We start from the raw sequence: 10,196 nt of genomic DNA, 5'->3' as shown, positions 1-10,196 counted from the left end.
AAAGACAACATTAACAAAATAAAAAGACATTCTACAACATTGGGATAACATATTCACCAATACATTTGACAAGGAATAAATAACCAAATTTATAAAGAACTTCTAAAACTCAACACCAGGAAAGTAAACAATCCAATTTAAAAACGGGCAAAGAAACTGAATAGACTCTTCTCCAAGGAGGACATACAGTTGATCAATAGGCATATAGAAAAATGTTGAACATCACTAATCATCAGAGGAATGCAAATTAAAACCAGTATGAGATACCACCACACTCCTGTCAGAACGGTACTCATTAACAAATCAATAAACAACAAGTGCTGACTATGTTGTGGAGAAAACAAAACCCTTCTGCATGGCTGGTGAGAATGTAATCTTTTGCAGCCACTGTGGAAAACACTAACATTTTCTCAAAAAATTAAAAATGGAACTGCTTTTTGACCCAGACATTTCACTTTTAGGAATATATCTGAAGAATCCCCAAACACTAATTCAAAAGAAATATGCACCCCCATGTTTATGGCAGCATTGTTTATAATAACCAAGATCCGTAAATAGCCCAAGTGTCCATCAGTGGAGGAAAGGATATAAAAGTGTGGTACATATACACAGTGGAATACTACACAACTGTGAAAAGAAAAGGAAATCTTACCTTTTGTGATGGCGTGGCTGGGCCTGGAGATTATTATGCTCAGTGAAATAAGCCATGCAAAAAGACAAATATTATATAATCTCATTTATATGTAAAATCTAATGAACACGGTGAACTGAGGAACAGAATATAGGCAGAGATGGGGTCAGGGGAGCAGAGGACAGCTGTCAGAGGGAAGGAGGTGGAGGGGATAGGTTTAGAGTAGGTAAAGGAATTCATAAAATTATAAATACATTACACATAGATACAGATAACAGGACAGCAAATCCCAAATGGAATGCGAGAAGGAGTTAGGGGGAGGGTAGCAAAGGGTGTGTAATCCCGGCACATTGTAGGGGATTGAGGGTATTCAATTGAGTAGGACACTGAAATCCATGTTAATACAATAAATTAAAAACTTAATAAAAATAATAATTGTCTTTCTATTAAACCTTCTGTTAAAATGCATATGTTCCCAGCATGGGATAATGTCAAAATATATTATAAATTCTGCTTGTTCATAAGCATTTTTTTTTAATTCTGAATTTTTTTCTTCTTTATTGAATCGATTGTGGTGACATTAGTTAATAAAATTATTTAGGTTTTAGGTGTACAATTCTATAATACATCATCTGTGTACTGTATTGTGTATTAACTACCCCAAGTCAAGTCTCTTTCCATCACCATTTATCTCCCCTATAACCTCTATGCATTCAATAGGAAAATAGTCTAAAGAAGGAGTTTTGAGAATGAATAAGTAGAGCTTAGAAAGGTAGATGAGAAAAAAGAAGAAGGAAAATTTGGAGGAGAACCCTCTGGCCTATTTCATGTTTTACTTATTTATTGAAAATATATTTCAAAAATAAAGGGAATTAGAGAGCTCTTGCTTTTATTGACTATAAAAAATGTTAGCCATAACCCAGTGTTCACATGTCAATTGGCCTCTAACTACTACAAATTTAAACCTCAACCTCACCATTCAGCTTGAAGGTCTACTTGAAAGGCAGTTCAGACAACCCTGACAGCGTCATTATAACATGGAGTAGAGCACAGCCCAAGAGGGATGAGAACTAATTATCAATGAGCAAGCAGCATGCTGCTCAGTGTTGCACTGAAAGTTACCACCAAGTGGGTATTTCTGAGTGGCAAAGTCATTTCCTTAAGTTCACATTGCTAATAGGTGGCAAAGCAACTATTATAAATCAATTCAAACTTCAATTTTTTTCCCACTTTATCCCTCAGGACCCCATGAGTTCAATAAACCTATGGTCAATTGATTAGGTTGGGTTATTTGTAGGTTTTGCAGGGTATTTTTGAATTTTCCTTTGTTACATTCACTTTTTATTGTCACCTAATTTCTCAAATATTTTTTGTTTTCTTTCATCTTTCTTTCATCTCCGATTTAGCTCTGGTAATAAGGTGAGCATCCTGAAGAGATTCCATATGCCAGATCCAGATGCCCCAGTATGGCCCCCTGATGGGGAGACCATCTCAGTCACTGACTTACAACCATCCAAAACTGCTAGAGAATGCGGAACACACACAGCTTCAAAGTTTGAGTACCAATTTTCTGTATGACCTTCAGAAAGTCCCACAACCTCTTAAAATAATGTACTCAAGCCAGATGATTACTAAATTTCCTCCTAGACTTCTGGATTCCTAGCCTTAAAACAGAAAACCCAGTGCAGTGGTACAGAGTATTGATTTACTTGATGTCTTATATTATAACCAACTATCAACATAGAAAAGGTGCTTTAAAAAGTGATGGATAAAATGTCATTTTAGTTACAACTTTATGCATTATAGTCATAATTCTAATTTCTTTATCACATAGAAGGAGGTGGCTCTTCAAAGTAAGAAGAGGTAAAGGGAAGCTAGCTGGAGCAAAGGTGGTTTTTTGTTTTTTTTTTTCTCTTTTATGTAATGAATAGGACAATATAGGCATATAAGCAATAAGGGCAATAGAAGCAAAGACATCTATGCTGTCATTTAATTCTTAGCAACTAATTGCTTCTTCTAGCTAATCTTATAGGAGTTACTCTCTGAAGTCTTTACTAATTCAGCTGTTGTGTCTCACATATTTAAAAATAAACACATAGAGTACCACTATTAAAACACCAAAAGATAAAGGGGTGTGAAAGTAAGAAATGAAGTTACAAAAGTTAGTTGGATAGTATTTTCTCTTCTCACAGATTTTCCCAGGAGACCCATTTAAGTAGGCCTAAACAAATGCTGTTGCCCCTGATGATTTATTACAGAACAAGCTGACAGAGCATAGGAGCATGTTATCATGCTCCCTGTAGTGCAAGGGCTAATTCAGAAAATAAAGACAGACTGGAACTGCAGCAATTGGAGCAAATGTTCTGTATCATTCAGCAAGTAAGCAGATGGAAGCTTGGAAACACAGCTTATTTAAAAGGATAGCTTTTAAATATGGTGTGCTTATAATTATACTATTTTGTTTTCTTCATTTATTAAAAAATTTATGAGAATCTATGAGAATTTCATCACAGATGATTAACAGCAATAAATTTATAACAAGTAATTTTATTTTATTACTATTTTAGCTGTACATCTGTTACACTATGGGTATGACTAAATATAAATATACAAGCACATACACATTTATCTATATCTACATTTATCTATATCTATCTATAAAGTATGCATACACTTTCATGATTCATTTGTTTATATGTTTAGTGAAGTTATTGTGTTTATGCTTTATGAACACATAAAACATAAAAAGTGCTTTTTAATGTTACATTTTCATAAAACTCTCCTTTATGTCAATTATTGCTGGTTTTTTAATCAAAAATTGAGATTATTAAAATAACATTTTTCAAATCTCTACTTATTTTTCCAAATGAACTTTGATTTTTAATTTCAACCAGATCAACATAAAACAAAGGTCTTAGTATACACGAAAAAATTTATATGACCACTGCAGCAGTAAAAAGACTCATACATAAAGTTTATATTACAGAAATACTCACACAGCCTCATCTACAAATTCTATTTTCCTTAAAAGACTATTTCTCTGGGGAACTATACAATGAACACAAAATATTAGTTTATTATTCTTATTAATATATATATATATATATATATAAATGTGACTTTTAACCACCCACCTGCTTTTTTTTTTTCACTTGCTTTTAGATTGTTAACTATCTGAAGGTAAACTGATCAAGAAAGGAATGACAATTCAAAGGGACTAAAATTTATCCTCATTTTCCCCAAGTCACCAACTGTGCATTCTCCTTTAGTGACACTCAACTTTTAATATTTCCTTATCTTTATTATCTAGATTCTCAGTGCCTGCATGAAACACTGTGCAAAATAAGAACTCAGGCTTGGAAATAAGATTAACCCATGTTTTCAATACCAGCTCTGCCATCAGCTCTCTGAAATTCTGTAAAATAAAGATAATCATAACCCGTCTCCTTGGCAGCTTTGATGGGAAGATTTAATTAGTGATCCATCTATTGTACCTGGCATGTTGTGGTATTAAGAAAACATCAGTTAATATGTTATCAAAACCTGCCCTTGTGTAAAATATTTTACATTAAGATGTAAGCAACTGAAATGATGGCAAATCATTTGATTTTAAAACTATATGGAAACCTAATCATCATGTATTTTTCTGCATTTTGCAGAAAAGAAAGCTAAAATCCAGAACACATATGTACATTACCCAAGACAACACAACTTGTTTAAAATGAAGACCTTCAAGAATCCCCAAAATGATATATAGATACAATACATTCTCTATCAAAATCCAGCTGGCTTTTTTTTTTTGCAGAAATTGACAGGCTGATCCTAAAATTCGTATGCTAACCTTGAAGAGAAAGATGATCTTCCTTGGAAAAATTATATACAATGGCAGCGACAGGAATCTTGGGCAGTGGAAGAAATTTACTACTGGAGACTTAGGCTTTAAAGGCAATGCTGCTTGTTCATAGTCACACCTCTTTGCTGCTGCTATACACTGAATGTTTGTACCTGCTCCCCCCATAAAAATTATATGTTGAAAAACCTACTCCCCAGTATGATGGTATTTGAGTGTGGGTACTTTAGGAGGTGATTAGGTCACGAAGGTAGAACCCTCATGAATGGGATTAGCACTCGTATAAAGGGACACCCAGATTGCTTCATTGTCCTCTTTTACTATGTGAGAATTCAGCAAAAGATATCCATCCATGAATGAGGAAGCAGGCTTTCACCAGACACTAAATCTGCCAGCACCTTGGTCTTAGACTTTCCAGCCTCCACAACTGTGAGAAATAAATTAGTGTTATAGTTTAAGCCACCCAGTTTATTTTACAGCAGCCTAAATGAACTAAAAAAAAAATCTACAGAAATATTTTTGTCAAAATGATACTTCTCAAAATACATTGAGGTTTAAAAGAGCTGAACTCTTAAAATGTATCATTGAACTCCTTAATAAAGAGGAACCTGAAGCACTGACTTCCTCTAGTACAGAGGATAGAGCCCCTGTCGTTTCCTAGCAAGTAGAGTCTTTCTGAATTTTCCTCCTGATGACTGGGCTGATGCTATGACAGCCCTTTTCAAAAACAATCTCTGGTGATGGTTGTAACATCCAAGGGTGAATTTTAGTTCCATGTCACAGAAGTTATTAGAATTGCTTCTCTCATTCCAGCTGCCTCATTCCAGACATCAAATACTTTAATTTAGTAAATATTTACATAATAAGACTGCCTTGAAGGAAGCAGACTATACAGCCTGCAAATCCATGTGTATAAGTGCATTTCGCTTTAGAATGTTGCTTGTGGATGTTATCTGCACCCAGACTGTGAATTCTGCCATGCCGATGGTTTCCACATCTTGACAATCTGTGCTGGGGTATGGCTTTCATGTCATTCATTCTAAAATTTTTGATACTTTACCTCTGTTTTTCTTATCTGCTCAGCCACTCCATCTCAATTCTCATGAACATCCAACCAGCCCAGGAGACTTTGACCCCCTCATGCTTTGTTAGTGTGTGGCCTTGGACAGATTCCCTGGTGCAGGACATTTCAGGCAGAAGTCCACACAGATTTACTAACATAACTGCTCAGCTATGTTTTTATCTAAGAGAACTTGTGATTCTAACTGATAAGACCCCAAAAGCAAACATGAATAATATAAACAGGAATGTATATCTTAGCAGGTGCCTATGAGGGACCCTGGCACAAGAGCTCTGCGTCACCACCACCCCATGCCTCCAGCTCTATATTCTCTTTATAGCTACAGTAACTGAGTAAATTGCTATTCTTCGCATTCCGACAGAGCCTAGTTGATACATATATGTTCTAGAATATGCTAGAAAGATGTTCCTTTTCAGAGTATAGTCATGCTTATTAGAAACCTCTAGGACTTAGAGAACATATCCCTGAGAATATTCTATTTTATTTTGCTTGGATTCCCTGCTCATCAGGACTGCTCTAGTTACTAAAGAAAATTTCCTTGCATCATATTTATTAGTGCAAGAAAATGAACAAAATTATTGCAAGCATTGAAAAAATAAACTATATATCGCAAATTATAAATTCAATTGGATTTTCAGTTTCTTGGATATCCAGTTTCTTGTGAATTTGGAGAGCTTGGCTAATCTTCCTCTTTTCATTCTGAACTCCCTAAAAAAAAAAAAAAATCTAGTTTCTGGCTCTTGTCTTCTCTTCTCTTACCCTGCTATCCCATGAAGGAAATGCTACTCTCTGGGATGCTATTAGGTGGAAAAACGTACATTTATATTATCAGTTCAAACTAAAACATTATTTTGACTCTTCCATTTGTCATTCTCGGGATTGTGAACATTGGCTCCCTAACATGTACTTTGAAAACAACTGCGACAGTGTTCCCTGTGTGGTAACCTGAGATTCTTTCATCTTCCTTGCAAGGCTTTTGGAAATATTTGCTTTCGATTCATAAAATGTTTCAGGTGACAAGATTAGATGCCAACCCTGCCCTTAAGCAACTTCCTATTCAGATAGAGATCTAAAAGACACAGCTAACAAACCCCAATACCCTATCTCCTTTTTTTCCTTTGAAAATAAAACTCACTCATTTTTAGGTAGGGATGTCCACCCAGGATTTGCCATTCTCATTTGCAAATAGACATGGTCCTGACTGTGTTCTGACCAATAACTTTAAGCAGTGGTTATGATGGTTAATTTTATGTGTCAACTTAACCTGGCTAATGGATGTTTAGATAATTGTTTAAACATTGTTTCTAGGTGTATCTTTGAAGGTGTCCCTGGAAGAGATTAGCATTTGAATTGGATTAAGTAAAGGTTGCTCTCACCAATTCAACTGGGCCTGGATGAAACAAAGAGGCAGAGGAAGAGAGAGACTGTTCACTGCTGAGCTGAGACATCCACATTCTTACCTGCTCCTAGGGGAAAAAAGATAAAGAGCTTGCCCTTGGTCCCTTCTCCCTACCTTCTCTAACCTATTGCAACAGAATGTGGACTCAGTGACGGAACTGTAAGACAAGAACCACACTGTAGAAATTCCAGAGGGAAAGCCATCAATTCACTAGATTCAACATGGCTACACATCTGCCCAAGTTGGATGGTCTCAATCCCAAATTTCAATCTAAAACTTATCTTCTTTAAGACACTATATTTTTAGTTTTGTTACAGCTGCATATAATTCTGATCACAAAAGAGGCACGAAACCATGACTAAACAAGTAAAAAGAACAATACTAATGAAGAAAGGCATTTTTTTCCCAATAAATACGAATGGAGGGTGTTGTAGGTGCCTGGCTCTGCAGAAAAGAACTCTATTCCCAGCTTTCACATTATTATTTCCCGGCATTGTTATCAGAGGGCTTTGTACAATTAAGTACCTAATGAGCTGAATAGGCCATAAGTACTTCAAAGGCACAGGAAAAAAAACACACACTTCTGTGGGTTTCAGTCTTTAGAGAGTCCCAAAAAGTTATCCCTTGAGCTAGACTTAGAGGAAATAATGTTGCAGTAATAATATAAGGTTATAGTAATTAAATATATAGAAATATAGAAAGATATATAAAAATAATTAAGATATAATATTAAAAGCAATTAAGGAAATTAAAGTTATGCCATCTGGATAAGAATTAATATACTGTGTACAGATATGATAAACAGACTCTGCCTTTTGTGCAGGACTCAGTTAGTATGTGTGTGAAGTTACATATAGATAAGAAGTGGCTTGATGTCATAACTCTGTGAGTTGACATAGGAAGCTTCCTTAGGAACATCTTAAAAGTGCCTTGATGTATCATTTCAGTAGATTAACATAAAAGGGGCTCCCTGCGAGGAACTCCCAAAAAGGTGGTTTGAGATGATAATCTTGTAGATTGACACCTGTTAGAAGGCAAAGGCCAGAAAAGGTACTAAAGCTAAGGGGTCCCCCTGATGCGGTAGTTGCCCAGACTCCAACATTGACATAGACTGTCTCCACGCCTCTGTGACCAAGGACAGCCAAGAGGAGCACACCGACAGGGTCCCGTTAAGCTGTACCCAGGCACACCAAAAGGATTTGTGAGGAATAAACTGCCTGTGTGATTCTTGCAACCAACTTGTGTGTTGGTTGTGTCTTTCCTCTGGTGGCAGTTGGTCTCAGCACTGACAAGTAGAATCCTCATAGCCACCTCAAGAGTAGTCTTGAAGAGGCTGCCAGCACTGCTGATAAGCAAGAGTGTCCCACTGCATGGGGAAGTCGAATCAGGGACGCCTGATCGACGTAGAGCTCGGGCACCACTGGGACAAATAATAAGAAAGAGAGTTGAAGAAAAGCAATCTTATCAAGACAAGTAAGATCAAAATGATAACAGAAGTAGAATCTAATAAGTACATCCTTTTATTGAAGTGTTACTTTTAGTAGACTGATGATATATATGACTAGGAAGAAAATTGAGGGTTAGGCTAATAACTTTGGATTTCTGCTTTGGGTAAAGGGAGCTACTGAAAATTTTGCTATTTGTAAGTTTATATTAATTTTTTTTTGTTGTTGTATTTTTCTGAAGCTGGAAACGGGGAGAGACAGTCAGACAGACTCCCGCATGCGCCCAACCGGGATCCACCCGGCACTCCCACCAGGGGCCGATGCTCTGCCCATCCTGGGCGTCGCCATATTGCGACCAGAGCCACTCTAGCTCCTGGGGCAGAGGCCAAGGAGCCATCCCCAGTGCCCGGGCCATCTTTGCTCCAATGGAGCCTCGGCTGCTGCGGGAGGGGAAGAGAGAGACAGAGAGGAAGGAGAGGGGGAGGGGTGGAGAAGCAGATGGGCGCTTCTCCTGTGTGCCCTGGCCGGGAATCGAACCCGGGACTTCCGCATGCCAGGCCGACGCTCTACCACTGAGCCAACCAGCCAGGGCCGAGTTTATGTTAATTTTAAAATGGCAACCTTTCTGCTTGAATTCTAAGTTCAAATCTGTGCATAATACAATAAAGAGAGGTAGCATTGGCTATGAATATCCTATGTTATAGGTCTTCTTATGTCAGTAATTTTATTTAATCCTTACAAAAATCTCATCAGTGTCATCAACACTAACTATATAGATGAGGAAACTAAAGTGTTAAAAAACCAAGAAGCTTATTTAATGTAAAACACCAAATGGCAAAAGTCAATTCTTCAACCCAGTCTTATATAGTATCTATAGCTTTTTACCCTTTTCCATTTCACTTCACAATCATATCATAATTGGATGACAAAATCAGAATGGACAACAATAATTGCATTTTGGTATTTAAGTGCTCTACTGCTAATAACATTTTAAAGAGAACACATATAGCTTAACTATCTTGGCTGAATTCCTTCTAAAAAATAAAATAGCATATAACTCTGAGTTGTTTGATGTCTTCTATGGTGATTTTATTCATTTGATCCTTATTTTTAACATAAGAGCAATAAGGTATAAAAGACACAAAGAGTAAAATTAAAGTACAACAGAATAAAACTAACCAATGCTTGTTACATATTCTACACCCAAAATCATAAATCTTCAAGGCCATTAAAAAAAAATAATTGCTACATTATTGAGAAGCTTTGCTTTAAAACTTATAATGAAAAAAGATTGGTTTTGAAATCTTTCTCCCTTGAAATCTTTGAGCTGAGTGTTTAACTTAAATTCTGAAATTTAAAAAAAAAATAAAACACTAAAATGCTGATTCTACAGTATGAGAACAATGGCTTCCTTCAGTCTTTATTGCACCTTAAGCACTTACAATTTTTAAAGTGTTGCCTTTTTTGAAAGAAATTGAAGCTATAATTTCAAATATGCAATCAAGTCATTTTATTGTGTGACATCATTCACATCAAATGAATTCTCTTCTGGTACTGAGCAAACATAAATAACTGTGCATGTCAATCAGCTCATTGAGCAAGCATAATTTAATGTAACAAAGTAATCTTTGATGGTCCTATAGATTATAAACAAAAATTTGTAATATATGTTTGCATGTGAGAGTTGTTTTAGAATATCTGTACTTTCTGCTCAGGTATACAGAACCTTGACTTATGCATGAACTTTTAATATCCCTAATTTATACAATCTCTATATAATTTACAATTTC

At 36.1% G+C, this 10,196-nt stretch overlaps 1 non-coding gene across 1 annotated transcript; it reads right to left on the bottom strand.

Moving 5' to 3' along the window:
* Window positions 1-8,922: 8,922 nt before the first annotated feature.
* Window positions 8,923-8,998, bottom strand: TRNAA-GGC (transfer RNA alanine (anticodon GGC)). Its single transcript has one exon. It is a non-coding gene; the product is annotated as a tRNA-Ala (tRNA).
* Between the last annotated feature and the right edge of the window lie 1,198 nt (window positions 8,999-10,196).

This window comes from Saccopteryx leptura, chromosome 4 (assembly GCF_036850995.1).
Source record: "Saccopteryx leptura isolate mSacLep1 chromosome 4, mSacLep1_pri_phased_curated, whole genome shotgun sequence".
Taxonomy (NCBI): Eukaryota; Metazoa; Chordata; class Mammalia; order Chiroptera; family Emballonuridae; genus Saccopteryx; species Saccopteryx leptura.
Note: the sequence above shows the minus strand (reverse complement) of the source record. Positions and strands in the feature narration are given on the sequence as shown.